This window comes from Bombus pyrosoma, linkage group LG12, assembly GCF_014825855.1.
Source record: "Bombus pyrosoma isolate SC7728 linkage group LG12, ASM1482585v1, whole genome shotgun sequence".
NCBI lineage: Eukaryota > Metazoa > Arthropoda > Insecta > Hymenoptera > Apidae > Bombus > Bombus pyrosoma.
The window spans coordinates 2731585-2747837 of record NC_057781.1 but is presented as its reverse complement, the minus strand read 5'-3'; the positions used below and the strand labels follow the sequence as shown (position 1 = coordinate 2747837).

The 16253-nt window shown below is 37.2% G+C and overlaps 1 protein-coding gene across 13 annotated transcripts in view; it reads left to right on the top strand.

Moving 5' to 3' along the window:
• Positions 1–16253, top strand: part of LOC122573649 — a 391847-nt gene that overhangs the window by 350824 nt on the left and 24770 nt on the right. The window lies entirely within an intron of this gene.

The window sequence follows — 16253 nt, the reverse complement described above, 5'->3', positions numbered from 1 at the left end:
TTAAAACACGTTCATGTTGTATATAGTAAAAAAACGCTTGAACCATCCCTATGGAAAAATACATATGCGTACGGAATATAAATTGGTCTACTCGAGTTCGAAGCGAATACGTGCTTTCAGTAATTTTCTATCTATTTCAAGTGAGCTCGTGCATCAACTACATTAATTGAAAAATCCCCCTGTTGCCAATTAAATCTAAATTCTGACCAAAATTAACTTTACAAATATTTTAACATATATATATACATAGATATATTTATACATAAAGTGCAGCATAACGAATAACGCAAACTTAATATGCCATTCCATAAACACTCGCCCCAGAATTTTATACACCGTGAAAGGTTATCCACTCTGACCTATTTAAGACAAACAAATACGAATACGAAGAGCTTCATGTTCTTGAAGCTTAACTATCGCGAATTATGAGCATAATGAAAAATTGTAATATGCAATAAGAATAAAAATATTTTGATTCGTTTAATTCTTTATTAAAGTCATTGAAACTGTAAAAAGCTTTGCAGACATTAATTATATCGGCGAATTATGCCGAGTCAGTTACGATACAGGAGCGACGAGATACGAGATACGACGAGGTCGCCGTTAGTTGAATAGATTCATCAACAGAGAGAATTTTTTAAAGCGCAGTATAAAAGTGCTACGAAACGAGAAAAATAATAGGCTCATAATTCGTCGACAAATTCAATTCGGTATCTGCGGTGCTTTCGAAGAAGACAGCTTCTAATACTTTATCTCCCTGTATATTCTACCGTCAGAAGAGAACAAGGTCTCCCGTAACCCTGGGAGAGCACAACTCGGTGCAACTTCGTTTATGCAGGGGTCCACGTTTCCTATCGATAGACAGGAAAAGAGAAACCAGGCCTGCAAATCGATGCGGTTGCCAAACATCCGGTAATAATTCGAGACGCTTGTTCGACATCGATTTCTCCTTCCTTTGCCTTCCTTTCTGCGTAAATGTATCTATACACGTGTATATATGTGCATGTGTGCACGGGTTCGCGAAAATCGCTTATTTCATCGAGCCACAGACAGCGCTTTATTTCCCGTGCACAGCTCGGCGGAAAAGTATCGACTCGATATAACGTATAAATAATGCGACCGCGTTTCCCACGCAATAACTACCGGATTTCATGGTAAATCATCGATATTGGCGTCCTTCCAATAACATATCTCGAACCGGCCAAAACCTCCCTCGCGAACGTATTATCGCAGCGTTGTATCGAGATTACAAGTTTTCCCTTCTCGGCCAAACTACGGTGCGAATCGAACGCGGTGGGCTGTGGAAATTTTACCTTGGCTAACATTTACACATTTGTTTCACACGATCGTTTCACCGTGCTACGTAGATTAGCGTTGTGTCCGCGTTCATCGAACATTTCGAGGGATTCAAGTGTTTGCACGATGCATCATCCGCTGCTCATGGAATGTTTCGAGTTTTTGGCCCCATCGTTCGAGGGTTGTTCGAGCATAGTTTCGATATACGAGTATTCGAAATAATAATAATAATTACTGGTATTTATCGTACGGATAACGTCCGTTAATAAAATTAAATACAACGAGGAATATGTATGCATCTGCTCATAAATATTAAGACTGTTCATAAATGGTAATAATAGATTTTTTATACGAGTAACATTCTTTGATGGAATTAAATACAAAGGAAAATTATTAGGGAATTATAAAAACCATTGAGAATGATATTTCATTCGAAACGTTAGACTATAAACAATCTATATATTCCATATTATAATAAGAATCTCATCAGTTTAATGTAATAAAATTAATTCTCTTCTTTTCTTTCTGTATATCTATCTTCACAATTTTGACCTTGGGAGTAGATCGTAATAATATGAAAAATTGTTGAATTCTTTCTATCGGAACAAGGTTTATGGATAACGTATGCCTGCGAGGTAAGAGGTCGGCGATAATTCTTTCATATCGGACCTTTCTCGATGACAAATCTCGCCGTCGGAAATGCTATCAACCGGATATATTACACCGGATATCGGAAGCTGGTACTGTGACGTTAAATCATAGTGGTTGTTCGTTTTATTGAAGGATCACGTTCGCGAACGAAGTTGGAAACGTTGTCCTTGAAGATTGCATTGAATGTAAGACCTTTAATCTTTTCGCTGCGTTCAAAGCGTAGAAACGTTAATACGATTCTACATCATAGACAACGTACACATACGCCTTTAGCAATTAATATTATATAACAATATTATTTAACATTTCTATTAGTCAATATTTATAAGTATATACATATTGAGATATGTATAATTTTTTGTGCTAGATTAGATTAGCCGTGTAATAGTGACACACGTATGTAAATATGAGTGTATGGAAGTATGTGTGTGCACAGCGTCTCGAAAAGCAGATGAATGTAACTGTTTCGTTAACAGTGTGATATAGAAGAGAAACAAAGAAAGGTGAGATAAAGAAAGTGCTGAGACGCGTGCAAATGTGTATCGACGAAGATCCTAGAAATCGTTTATTAAATAAATCTAAAACTATTTTAATATGAATTCTAAGTGTAACCGTAGTGTTCCTTTACTTTTATTTCGGCGACTAAGATCCACAATTCTCAACAATATATATACATACCCAGTCAATTTAAACAGATTTTATCAAAAAATAGGTGTAACTTAAAGTTCATAATTCCTATCAAATACTAAACTCTTACTAAAATTGAAAGTCGTCCTAAGACTGTTATACGGAAATGTATACGTTGTCTGTAGCGAAAGGGTTAAGGATATTCGATAATTGTAAAAGAAAATTACAATATCGTACAAACTTCGTATAATCTCCAGTACAATGTGTTCGAGTCATTTTACCATTAATCAAACGATCTTATGTAACGATTTTCCTGTATCTTCCTATGTCTCTTATATTCGTGGTCAGTGATAAGAGATGAATTAAATCAGTCCATTAACGAATCTTATCAATTCCTTATTTCATGCCTGACAACATGTAAGCCGATGTAACGACTAGCCAATAAATTATATTCCCATCGCGACGAATATTATTACTGCTATGAGGGGTCGTCGATCTCTTCGTTTCCGCTACAATAGTTAATCGCAAATTCATTTGAAGATAAATGAGACAAAAAGAAGAAGAAGCTGACTTGGCGAAGCTCGTTAATGACGCAGTCAACTGCAATGATTCGCAGGAATCGAATAATTGCTTAATTATCTGCGATTCATTAGTCATGTCCAATTACACGAAAGCAAGCGTTAAATAGGGTATTAAGTGCGGTGTAAAATACAACGTTAAAGGACCGCCGCGTATCTCGGTTCTCCCATAAATGGCTAAAATTTAATTCCCGCGTTCGATTGTACTCCCGCGCAAATGCCGCGTAAACAGACTATTGAATTACAAAATTTTAATCGACGTGTCTGCTGCCCGTATACCTACGAAAATTAAAGAAATCTTCCAAGTCAGAAAATGACGTCGACACTGATCTTTTATGAAATTTTTATTAGTCGGATTAAGTAAGAAAAGCAAGTAATTACACTTTTTATTGGAAAATCCATTGAAGATAACTTTTATAGCTGATATGAAATATTAGATTATTGTATGAGCAATATGTTTCTTTCAAAATTTTATACTTTATATGGGGAATAAGATATAAAGTGAATTGATTACATTAATTCATATTAAGAATCTTATTAAAAAATTCGTACAATTTAATGCTCATAATCTGCATCAAATACTAATAAAAGTTGTATTAAAAATGAAAGATTTCCTAGTGCTTTTCAGCAGGAAATGGGCATCTATTTGTTGGTAATATAGCAACGATGTATCTCCCCGAAGTTTCGTTTTTATTTTAAACTCGTCATTTACAAAAACCAAATTAGCCATGAAATAAACTTAATATGAATCAAATTGTATTAAAAAATCTTCTTAGGGGAAATTGAAATCTTAAAAAAACATGAATGCTTCAGAAAAGATCGAAATTGATAAGAATTTCTTTTATTCGCCTCTCGAAAGGTCGACACAACACGACTGACATTAAATAACTTTTTTACAATTACTAAAATCTACTGTCACTATTACTTGCAGTCATTACATCTTCTATCAAGGAAAGAAAACGATTCCGTTTATACATCCTCAAACTCACACCACGAAAAGACATACTCTTTCTCCTTACCTTGAGCCATATCGCATTTATGTAAGAAATATCTACGGAAATATCAGACAACGATCCTTGGCCGGCATGCACATTGTCATTGAAGCGATAAAAAAGCGGAGACTGGAACGCGTGTTTGGCGAGAAACGAGGCTAGCCAAGCAGACAGTAGAGCACGTTAAGGCGGAGCCATGGGATCTACCCCTCGACTCGAGTCACGTCGAACGCATCTCGGAAACGGGACAGGGTCGATTCTGCGAAGGGGTTGCTTATGGCAGAATGCCACGAGAAGCGAGACAACAAAGCATCGTGCGTGCTCGCAACAAAAGCGTCGATGCGCTTCTCACGCTATTCCGGTTGCACAGATGCAGATGCACCACGACTTCTTAATGCCCTTTGCGCGTCATCCCAGCTGCGAGTGGATTACGGCTATGCTAATGCTAGAAAGATGTGATAACTGCGCAGGGAACGTGTCATCGAGGAAAATCGCATCTATAAGGATGAAAAAGCGTTGATATTAATTCAATTGTGCAAGATTCTCTCCAGCTGCTTTTGCTATTAATTCGAAATTAATATCGTAGACGTGGATAATAATCTCGTTTATCGCAATAGGTGTTTGAATAAAATTTCTAAGATAACAGATTTCCCGTAAAATTCTTGGATTTAATGAAACGTGCAGGTAGTATTTTCCAAGCTTTAAACCAGTAGTGTATTTATACTTAACACTAAAAGGTAAAACCTAGTGAAACTTGAATAGACATATTCTCGTCGAAAAACAAAGAAGAGGAGCTTCGAAGAAGAGAAACCAGAAAATTACAGTTATCATTCGCGATAACCATAGATATCGCGATTTGAATATTTGTATGTTCTAAAAATCTTACTTGTTCTAATTCTGATTCGCTGATCTTTGATCAAATAGATCGAAGGGGCTTTACAATCTTCTGCTCTTACGATCTGAGGAAATTCGTAACGATTCTCGTGACCATAGATACGAAGAAAGATTTCACTTTAGGGGAAAATGTTGGTTTCGCGAGCTGGCATACATAAAAACATTTTGAATATAGGCACAGAAGTTGAGGAATGGATTCAGTCAGAAACGTCCAGATGAAATTCCATCGATAAGAGCGTATTTCGCGTTTTCCCGTCTTTTGGCATGTAAGCACGTCTCCTTACGATTTCTACGCGATGCTATTCCCAGCCGGCGAAACGAATTTTTATCGCCAACCCCATTTGGCACCGGTATCGTATTTCCCGTCGCCAATAGCCTCCGAAAATCGGGACGGTTACGCATTATATCGTGGAAGTTTGAATTTTATTAAGGAACTTCTTGGCCCCTTGCCGGACAATAACGTTATGTCGATTGGATCGCTGGTAAGCTCGTGCCATTTTTAATACTTCTTCACAATGTAATCCATTGGACCCTGGAAAATTTCGCGATTCTTAAACTCTGTACTTTGAGAATGCATTACTGGAATAAGCTTCGCTAATAAATGTCCGTATATATTTTTACAAATAAAGCATAAAATTATATGTGCTTTTCAAGTGACCTTAGATGTCAATAATACGATTTCGATGACTTTTGGAGGTCTCTGAATGACCTTGAATAGTAATAGTAAGGCTTCAGTGCCCAGTGCTGTAACTTTCATATGACTTTAACTAGCAATGACACGACCTCGATATAAATCTGTGTAATCATGTAACGATCCTGACTGCCAGTGAAATGACTTTTGTAACACCTTATGACTCTGAAACGACTTTGATGATCAATGGTCGTCAATTTTAATGACTCTCCAAAATTTTGAAACAATTAAGCATCAAATCAATATTTTCTTTATCCAATGAAATTCAGAAATCAAGCAAACAGGGATTTATAAATAAGTTAAAAATTTGTTTGATTTTTTTGATTTGTTGAGTTTTATCTTTATAAAAAGGAAAATTGAATAGAGAATGTAAAGTAATGTCCATTCTCTCATCGAGACAACATCAGTAGTATAAATGTATACGAAGTTCGTCTGCGCAAGAATATTCACGAAAATTGCTCGTCTCGCACGAATGGCACGTCGCCTGATTCAAGTGCGAAGCATATGCCTCGAGTATGACAGCCCTGCAACCAGCTACTAGAAACTTCACGACGCAACAATATCTACAAATTCGGCAAAGGACCATGGAATCAGCGAAACGCTTAACAAACATGAAATGATATATAGATATCAATATATAGATATATATAGACCAAGATGCGTAATAGAGACGCGTCTCATTAAAATGCAGTTGTGAACTTGGAGAACAGTGTGAAGCGAACTTGAAATTGCATGGGAATCTCACAGACCGAATCCTTCCCCGAGGATATACATCGCGTTCTTGTAGACTTGCGTCGAACTTACGTACTTTGTTCGCGTTGCGTTTGATTTTGTTAATCGAATGCGGGAAAAGATTCAAATACGAGAGAAAGTTTGGGTCGTACAGAGGCTGCAAATAAAAGATGTAGGCGCTGCTTACAGGATCGATTTTAGATACCAAGACAATGGAACAATAAGCAGGAATCAATTTAATTAAATATTCCTGTATACGATCTGTTTATGTATGAATCTTTTCAATCGGTGGAGATCTGTCCTTGACTTGGAAACTTCAAACTTTTTATTTCATCATATAAAAAACGTCAGAGCAGAAGACTTTAGAGTAGATCGATCATTGAGAAAGCAGAGATGTGCGATACGAATATCCTGCTGATATTCGAAATAGTGCAGAAAAGGTGCCGTAAGAAACATACTCCGGAACCTAATCATTCTCTTGCAAAATGGAACAAAAGTTTCGTCTCAGTACATAAACCGGTTTACGTTTCCAACGGATACAGATGTACAGAATTTGGATAATAGATATCCGAGTCCGATGACTGTAGGTTCTTGAAAATGGATGATACGGCTCAGCAAGATATACATATGTAAAATGTAAAGGTTTCAGAAAGTATTACGGCGACAGAGTGATTCGTAGCATTTCAAGGGTCTCGAGACCATTAGGTAGTTTGAAAGATTTCTAGATCCCTGAAATCCTGAGGCCTTAGAAGTCTCGTGGGTTTCAAGGTTTCCGGAGATATTAGAAATTTCTGAAAATCTTGAGAATCTAGCAGGGTTTCAGAGTACGAGGTCCATGGAGACTCTGAAATATTCAACGTTCCTAAGATCCTAGTAAGTCTTAGGTCTTTATGAATGCCAGATGTCTAAACTTCCTTTAGATCTTGAGATCCCAAAATTATCGACAATATCAGACAAATAATCTTACCACCTATAATATAACAAAAGAAAAAAGATAAAAAATAAACACGGTAATTTTCAAGCCCTATTTAATATAAAATCACATACAGACCGTCATAAAGTATTCGAATATTTGTAGGAAATTTTTTACTTGATCTATAAAGTGGAACTTGACTATCATTATTACATTGGTAAAATTTGAAACAAATCTGTAAATAAACATCGAAGCTACAAAGATATTGATTTAAATAGTCGTTACTATTCATTATTCAATGGGACTATACTTGACACTCGTTGTATGTTTAAAAAGACTATTCACAATTATACTAATTTGTTGTTAAATGTATGTTCGCAATAAATATCTTATAACTTCTATATACATTTTCAAATTGGTTTCAAATTCAATCAATATAATCGTGACAGTCATATTTTGTTACAGTGTTAGTGAAATTTCAAATTATTTTGTATATCACGCACAATATATTTATATAGAAAAGTTTCCTACCGTAACTGCTCAGATACTTTCGTGAGCCGCTGTAAAGTCATAGAAATTGCAAAGTGGAAGATCTATCGCGATCAATCGTGTCTGGTATCTGCTGAAAAGTCGATAACATCCCTACGACACGACTATATCAGCCATGCTACCGACGGAAATGACAGTCTACAGACAGCAATAACGACGCCACCCTTTGGTCTCATCGCCCCTCCGCTGTTCCGAATCTCAATTCATCCGAACATCCCGATAGGACGTCATGTTCGATAAATCTATGCTGTTTTATTACCTCTTTAAACTAAATTACAGTCTACCGTTTGCTTTTCGCGGCGATGAACCACTCGATCTACGTGCCCTGTAATTTCATAGGTATTTTTTTTCTGTTCAACGTATCTTAACGTTAAATTCATCTTGTAAAAAGCTCGAGCACCCTGTCCAGATTGACTAAATTATCTGTTGAACTGTTTCTTTAATGGATTATCATACGATCGAAAGAATTATTCGATGCATTTACCTACGTTGCATTTTTACGTCGCATTATCTGTAACTATTTGATATTATATTTCGACCCTGTTATTCTCGTCGAGTCTATGTGACTTGAAATGAACATTATATTTCAGTAGATATTATCAAAATATAAGTAATCTCTACATAATTGATCTTCATCCATGCAAATAATCGATATATTTAAATTGTGCCACTTGTGTAATCCTTACAATTCTACGCACTTTTTATGAATAAACTCCCAAATCCTCCAAGATGCTCAAAATTTTCTCTAAAATTTGGGAAGAAGATATCAAAGGGATATATCTTCCTTTGAGAAAAATTTGATTGATTATTTGACGTTTAATGTACCTCAATTATCATTATGTATATCTATTATCATATTTTTCAAGAAGAATTTGCAAAGTATTTCATGTAATAAAAATCAACATTATGCTTCTCGAGAAACATTATTTGACATAAATAATGCAATAAAAAATGTCTGTCAAACTATATTGAACGATTGTACAATGGTATTGATCGATCGAAACCAGATCATTTCAAGGATAGCGGAACGAGCAGATGAAGAAGAAGAAGGAACCTCGACAAGATATTCTTTACGCTAATGAAAAGTCGAAGCATGCTGATTTGAACACGAAGAGAATTCCAGCCGCAGAGATGGGCGAACGTGTCGCGTTAACCGATGTGATTATTCATTCAGGACAGAAAACCGTCAGCCGGTATATCCGGCCGGTTGTAATGCATCATGTCGCGTTATATCCTCGAGAACAAAAATGTCCGGCCAATGTACACGCATTCTGCTTGCGTGTTACGCGGTGCGTGAGTTGGCATGCCCCTCCTTCCTGGAACGGTTCCTGGCAAGAATTCACAGCGTCGGAGAATTGATCCCTTCGACCCTTTCTGGAAATCTTTCGTTTCATCGACACTGGTCGTGACAAGGGTTATGTATACGACCGAAAATTTTTTAGCTTTCACGTAAAAAAAGAAATGGCGAAAGAATCGACTATTTACCTTTCTCTTAATTCTGCGATAATATATCTATATAATATAATTTTCTAACTATGAAAATAAATAAAAGTATTATTAAGCCTTTAATAAGGGCTTACTGAATTTTAGGAAAATGCGTGAGAACGAAACGCTTTACGTGATACGTATAACGTGTTTTATCGATCGTAATATTACGGAGGTGGACTTTGAAGGGTTAAAGAATTGAAATAGTGTACCAGATATTTGTATCGAATAATATAAGAGTATAATAGTATAATATATGATAGAAGTAAATAATAGAAACTAATAATAATAAGCAATAATAAGCAACAATAAAAACTAATTTTGAAAGTTATGACACTGCAGCGTTTACCATTTTTATTTTAGAAGGGAAATATATAAAATAATAAAAAATGTATCGAACACATTTCATACAATAGCAGATATATAAACAGCGATATAATTGAGGAAAAATACACTCTTGATTAACGTTAATACTAATTTAAACATGACGTTATCAATTAAGTTCGCCATGAACCCTTTAGTTCCGCATAATTAATACTTTCACATTTGCAAAAAAAATCCTATTACTTATTCATTGCGGTCCGTCGCGCAAATCGATTGAAATTCTGATGGTATCGAATTATCCGCGTGCTTCGAATATCAGGAACTTATTCGACCGGTATTAATAATTAACAGTGGTCGGACGTATTAATTTGTATTTAACTTGTCAGCGCGTTTATTTGCCGCAATGGTCAGTTAATTCGCAAACGTATGCCCGGTTAATTTATTATTTAACTCATGATTAATTAATGAGCGTAATTACCCGGCGGGGATCGCGTGGCGATAATCAAAACCGAGCAACAACAGACGACGAGGATCGTTTTATGGTTTTGTTTTGTGCCGCTGTAATCGGTTACGTGCCGCTTTGCTGTGTAACTCATTCGTACAAACGCAAAAACTAAATTGAATCCTCGTTCGAAGATAATATAAAATAGGAAAAGGAAATTTTTGTTTGCACGAATGTCGAAGGAAAAGGCATTTTATGGTTGATATACGAGCGACAGAAATTTGACACAATAATTTATCAAAATTGAAAATGATTTCGTTCACAATCTCTTTACAATGTCAATTAACGACTATATCGAATGACTATATGTATACATATGCTTATGATTTTACTTACTTGGGCTAATTTCTCAATTCTGCTCTCTCTCCCTCTCTCTCTCTCTCTCTCTCTCTCTCTCTCTCTCCATTCATCTTCGTCTTTCTATCTTTTCACCACTTCGCTGAACCATTTTGTTGCCTCTTCTCTTTCTCTACCATTGACTATGTCCTTCTCAAGTTCCCCCTTACCAGTTCTTTGCATTTCCCTCAGCATATGCTCCAGCATGCTTCGTCCTTCATGGCAAATCTCGCACTTCCTTTCCTCTTCTTCTTTTCGTATTATCTATCCTATGTTTCTATATTACCACATTTAGCCTTCGTTATTAGTATTTGACTATTTTCATCCCCAGCGCTTTTGAAAAACTCTGTCTGTACATTTATTCTTATCTATTTGTAACTTACATTATACCTTGCATTTTTTATGTTGCCTTATATTACACTTGTCTTTGGATTTCTCTGTCCCTTTCTTTTATCTTCTTTTGATAATTTCTCATCAGATAGAATAACCAAACTACTTGCAAAATTTCATTTGTTTTATTACCGAAGTTATTATTGGTACGCAAGTGTATTTATTAATACTGATGACTTGTAAGTTATTAATTTAATTATGCGATGGATCTGGTCTCGGTACATCCTCTGTATGTTCCCTTCCTTCGTCACGCGATACTACATAATTCAGCTTATAACAATTTCAGTTAATAATACAGTTTCATGTACCTTGCTTTTACGATTATTATGTGAGAGAAGATAGTCCTATCGATATACATATTATCCTTTGCAAAAATAAAACGAAAATTAATTTGCATAGCTAGCCAGCCAGTAAACAAGTGATAAATTCAAATATCAACTCCGTTTTTTCCACCTTCCGCTTCTCTGATTTTTCCAGCATATTCTGATTCCTCTAGTAAAAACGCGAATTAGAGATAATAAATGGTACACGCGTACAGAGTGGTGACTCGGAAAGAGGAGAGAGCCGTTGCGACGCGTGAATCAACGATAATTAATTCCCGCAATTTCTCGCGTAAGTACGCGAACCGTGTGCACGGTCGCAATTTATGAACGGTCTGCACGAAACGTCATCACGCGCTGTGCCCCGCCAAAGGGGTGGAAGAGCCGTGTGCAATGTGCACGTTTCGATCTTCATTCTAACGCATTTGCACGTTCTGCACCCTGTGGCCGAATATCTCGATTAATCACTGAAACCGAAACTTTTACTTTACAAACGAGAATATTCTTTCATTTGATGTTAAAATACAGTAGATATTAAAAGGACTAGATCTAGTATATTTGAGTCTTTTACATGTACTTTGGAAAATGAAATCAAAATGAAATCATCTAAGTACATATAATCGAATACCGGTGAAGTAGAAATTTTTGTGTGTACTTTGCCAGAAATTCTACTCAAGAAATCTTTTAATTATCTTCGGAATCAATTAAAAGCTACAATTGCCCTATTCTGAAACTGAACATGTTTTACTTGTTGCATACTTCAAAACTCTTGGCTGCCGCAGCATTGGTTATATTATTGACATTTTATGGAACTTCAATTAATTTTGATTATAAAAGATCTTTATATGTATATTATCGATTAACTTCATGTATCCGGTGAAGCAGAATTACCCACATGTGTAACATCTATCTCTGTGTTTAATAAAATTCAAACTATATGTATTATATTTATCATCTAGTTAATTTAATAACTCGTAACATTAATAATTCGTAAACTTCCGCTTAATTCTTTAAGCGTCAGCCGAAACAAATTCGCAAAATAACGCAGCCTGCAACAGCTGCGAATCTCCAGCTTCAAATGCAACCGTCACGAGCGACTTTCCTTCTTGCTCGTTCGTTAAGTCTCTCGTTCTCTTTCTCTTTCGCTTTTATCCGCGCGACGCTTCCGCTCCTTTTTTCCTCGTGCTCGTTTTTCTTCTCGTCTACGCGGCTCTTCAGTCGCCTCCGCCTCTCTTTGTTTCATGCTGCTCTGTCTGTCCTTTGAATTGTTCGTCGCTTTAACTGTTCTTCCTCCACTTTTGTTTTGCTCGGTTCTTCACTCTTCTCGTTTTATTCCTTCATGGTTTTTAACTTCCTTGTTCTCTGCCCTTTGATTCCTATTTATGCTTTGTCCTTTTTTTGCACTGAACTACTTCTTTTTACCACTTCGTTATACCCCGAAGACTTTCTCCTCTTCTCATCCCGTATTGATTCATCTTTGAGGATTTCCTTTCCTATTTCTCCCTTTTTTAAATATACCTATTTTTAATTTATTTACTCAACAAGGTAGAGTCGTCTTTAATAACAGATCACTCACTGTATCTTACCCTTTACTTCACAGATATTATTTCCCCTCTTTCTGTTACAATTGTCATATAACACAATAATAAATTATAATACATTATGTTACGCCCCGAGGCTCACTATAGACCGTGTTCCTAACCGTCTCCCTTGGTGCTGCAGTGTCGCGGACGGATCGTCTTACATGACCGTCGAGATACACACAAAGTAGCGATAAACGCATAGTTGTCGTCAAGCAGCGAGTTCTAGAAACATCGATTCGCCTTCGGTCCCTTATTTTATCTACACAAAAACGATGGCATACGTGATCATAGGCGCGAACGGTTGCGAGACCCGAGTGTGGTGGGGGTCGTCTCCCAGAAAAGACAAAGGACAAAATCGAAGGACAGTCAGTGGCAAATGAGGATTCAAACCGAATGCATCGAGAGGTTCAGAAGAATAAAATCAAGGTCGCTTAGTCAAACGAATACATCAACAAATATCATAAAGTCGGATCGAATTACAGTAACAAACTAATTATATCATCGTTAAATCATTTGTGACGTGTTCATTATAATTTTAAATATTGTTAAATATACAAGTTTATAATTACCCTCGTTAATTCAGTGCCACAATCATTTGAACTACGTCTGTTATCCTAATCGAAACAGGTGAACGACTGATTCGCGGCGTCGATTATTAGAATCGTAGCGAGAATTTACGCCTCTCGCTGACGCGTTTCCCTCGCGATCGCGTCTCTCCGCGGACGATCGTAACACATTATGTCTTACTTTTTCATTCCTATTATTCTTTTATTTGATGATATGAGAAGCATTTACAAAAATGATCCATCCATCCTTCTTTTTTTTTCATTCAATTTTTCTTCCAGATCCTCGTTACATATTCTGTCTTTCTCCACAACCTAATTCTATTCCCTTTTTCTATCCTTCCAGCCTTCTCTACGAGTTCTTTATTTCTGATTTTATTCGCTGGTTTAACGCAAAGATTTACAAAAAATGATCCCACTTCTTCTTATCTTTTACTCGCTATTTTTCCAACCTCTCCATTTGTCCTCCCTTCAACACAATCTAATTCTACACCTCTTCCTCACCTTTCACCTTCCTCTTCGATTCTCATTTCATGAATCTCCTTCTCCCTCGTTTTTTTCGCATATCACTCTTCGCGCTCCTCCGGCACCCTTTTCCTCTCTTCATCCCCTTCTGTTCCCAAAGCAGCACCCTTTCAGTGCGCCTATTTAGCAGGCATTGCTCCTCAGCGCTGTTAATGGGCCCTCTCGGACGCGGAGAACGCTCACGGTTACGTGTCCAGCGGTAAAGGTTGGATGGAAAATTGAATTTCGTGTCTGCCGGCGCAAAAATAACGCGCGACTCCGCTCGTAAAACACCGCTCGGCCCGTACGAGGATGGAATTTTTAATTTTCACAGAGGAGAGCCTCTATCGCGAGACTGTTTGCCTGTCCGATCGTACGGGAAATACACGAGTGTCCTCGCTTCGAGCGCGAAATCACGAAATTTCGAGCGGTTCCGCGTCTGCCAGCCAAGCGACTAGCCACGAACAAACGCGCTTAACAGGCTGTTAGGTAATTTCCGCTGGCCTGGCAGGGTGCAATGTTTGCTCGTGATTTCAAAGTGACGTCGAACGAGAGTTCGTTGCACGTCTCGTCTCTTTCGACCCAAGAGGACAATGAACGAGTTGCGTCACGATCGTCAATCGATCTTCCTTCGAGACGCTGGTAGTTTCTCGTGAATGGCGATTAAATCGGCGAATTTGGTTCCTTGAGATATACGGAAAGCTTTTGGTTCTGTTTTTTGATTTGCATTTCTCGGCAGTTACACCGACCGGCTTCGTCTTTCGTCAAGATTTCAATTTCATCGCAAAAATACACGAATAATGTTCAGTTCTCAAGAAACTAATAACTTACTTCCATTAGTTTATTTCTTGCCAAAAATGAAGTAATTATGTATTATTAAGTATTAAGTAATTATTCGTAATCTACTAATAACGATAAATATAGTAAAAAATAATACGAATTAATGGAGATTAAAATCTATATGAAACAAGTGTAATCGCGAAGGAAGTTTGCATCGCGACATAATTTCGTTTTTTTCTCTTCGATGGATAGATTCCGAAAATGTCTCATCGATTCCAAAGAGAACGTACGACGAAATCCCCGAAGGAAGCTTTTCAACGGTAATTTAAATGCAATCGGAATTCAAAACATGTTTTATTTCGTGCATTTTATATACTACAGCGAGTGCATAGTAAAACGAAACTCTTGAGCTGGCTTGTCCCTATGAAACGTGGCAATTTCGCCGTATTTGCGATGCAAACGATCGGGAATGGGATGGTTACATCGTAAAGCGCGGTCTATTGCAGCCGTAAAGCGTACTGGAACGCGTTCGCGCGATACCTGCTGAAAATCGAAAGTTCGTCGCGCAAATTACAGACCGGAATTCCCATCTACTCGGCAGAAGGCGGCCGAACGATTTCCGTCGCCGGCTCGGAGAGGCCGAATTAGCCAGCGAAATTTGCGCGTCGCCAGAGAACACGGAAATGATAGGTGAAAATTATTCAATTCCAAAGTCCACGTGGAAATGGCAATCTCGATGGTAACGATCGAAAATTGCCGCGAAATTATGGCCGGCCTGTGTGCGGCCGCGCCGCGCCCATTAACCTCGAATTAGCCGCCATTTCCTGCCGACATTTTTCATTTTTCCGGGTAATTACGAGCCTTCCTTGTAATTATACCGTAAAGTACGACGCATGCCGCACATTTCGGGTCTCTGCAAAATGTTACGATATTCACGCGTCGCCAAATTCCCTCCGAAAATTGCTCTGGCGCCATAAATCCTTGCCGATGTCAGATATCAAGTGATTTCTAATCGTTTTCCTGCAAATCTTTCACATCACCTAATTCGTATTATCTATTTATTGTTCTACGTCGGATACATAGAAAAGTTTATTTATTATTGAATTCTTCTTCCCATTATACAGGGTTGTCCGCGTAAAGTGTTACGGAAATTCTGTAAATCCGTACCTGCAACAATGTTGTCCGATGTACAGAACGATATCATGAAAAGAACAACCAAATGTTTAGAAACGAATGGTCGTCATTTTGAACACCTAATGGAATGAATTTCATCTCACAATAGGTCTATTTCAATTACTCTCTGACGTCTTGGATAGTCCCTTCACAGAGTTTCCTTTCGTTAGACCTCTTTAATTAGGCAAATTAAAGAAAAACGCTTCAAGCAAATGTTCTTTAGTTCTGTAAGAAATATCTTAACAAAGGGAAGTTAATATGGCATTACATTTCAAAAGAATTGTTCCTCGAATAATTAGTCCTCTTGTATCATTAAAATGTAAAAAAAAAGCTAGCTTGTAATACTTTACGCGGAATACTCTGTATATTT